We start from the raw sequence: 1,469 nt of genomic DNA on the forward strand, positions 1-1,469 counted from the left end.
TCCTGTCCTCCTGCTGCACTCACCTTGGGGGCTGCAGGGATGTTTCTCACTCCTCCCTCCAAGCTGCTGTTGTGCAGCAGATTTTTTTTCCCTTTCTTAAATCTGCTCTCCCAGAGGCACAAACATCAATTATTATCTCAGCTCTGGGCAGCAGCAGGCCCCTTTGGAGCTGTCTGAAACTGGCCCTTATCTAACATGGGGCGGGTTCTGGACTCTTCCCACAGAGGACACCCCTGCAGCCCCCTGCTACCAAAACCTTGGCACATAAACCCAATCCAGGGCTTCGGCAAGCTGATGCTGCGTTTGCCATCATGTCACCACCTGTGGCTCAGAGCCGGCCTAGGCAGCACCAAGGGCAAGGCCAGTGCGGCGTTGCTGCACTCAGAGGCCTGATCACACAGCGCTCTATACACTGCAGGAAGCTGCTGCTACAAGTCAGCGCTACAGAGGCCTGGGGAACAGCTTCATGCTGACAGGTACCCAGGTTTAACCCTGGCTCTGTAGTAGGATTAGCACACAGGCATAGAAACCCTTTTATTTTTTTATTTTTTTCATAGCACTCATCAGACAGCTTCAGTCAAAACCAGAGCCACCACCCTCACACAGTCTCACTTTGTACCACCTCCTGTGGTGACTAAATACAAAAAGTTAACAAAAATAAATTGCTCCTTGTCTCTCTCCAGTCCATCTGCCCCACAAAGGACAGAGGAAGAGCCCTCTGGCCTCAGAGTAGAAGTCTGGGGGTAGGTTTGGGCCACCAAAAAAAATCATCCTTTCATGAGTCTGAAATGGGAGCTATCACACCAACCACTATAAACTGAAGTAGGCCACTGCAGGGATGGCATTAATTGCAGCAAATACATCTTTAACCCTGTTCTTCTAGGTGTAGAACACAGAGTGACCCTCTTAGGTTATTTTAGGGACATTTCCTCCATGTGGACCACCTACAAACCTCTGTTTCCCTGGCCGCAATGCTGGTGCTGTGTGAAACACAGCCCAGCAGATGGAGGAGCTTTTAAAGAGGATCTGACAGGCAGGAAAGCAGGACAAACTTAAATAAAACAAACAAAAAACAATTATTTTCTTGCAGGAAACAAGACTAAAAAATGTCTATTTTTCTAACATTTCTATTAAACACTACCATATTGATGAGAACAAAGGCCATCCTGCCCTGCCCTGAATGCTGGGGCTCAGGGAAAGAGCTATTAAGTTGGGTATTTTTCTGTGTTTTGTCTTTTTAACTTCAAAGGATATGGGTAGACCAAAAAGTTTTTCTTGTGTTGATTCCTACTGTACGTAGAAAGTCCTATAGCTAAATTATCAACAGATTAGCCCAACACCTTCTGAGCAACATATGGGCATTTTCCTTGCAAATTGCATCATTAGTTAACCCGCCCTCAAAATTAAAGGACTTAATAATCAGTGATCTTTTCTCCAGCTCTGCAGAACAGATCTCTTGCCCTCTTTAT

Source organism: Cygnus olor, chromosome 3 (assembly GCF_009769625.2).
Source record: "Cygnus olor isolate bCygOlo1 chromosome 3, bCygOlo1.pri.v2, whole genome shotgun sequence".
Classification (NCBI taxonomy): Eukaryota; Metazoa; Chordata; class Aves; order Anseriformes; family Anatidae; genus Cygnus; species Cygnus olor.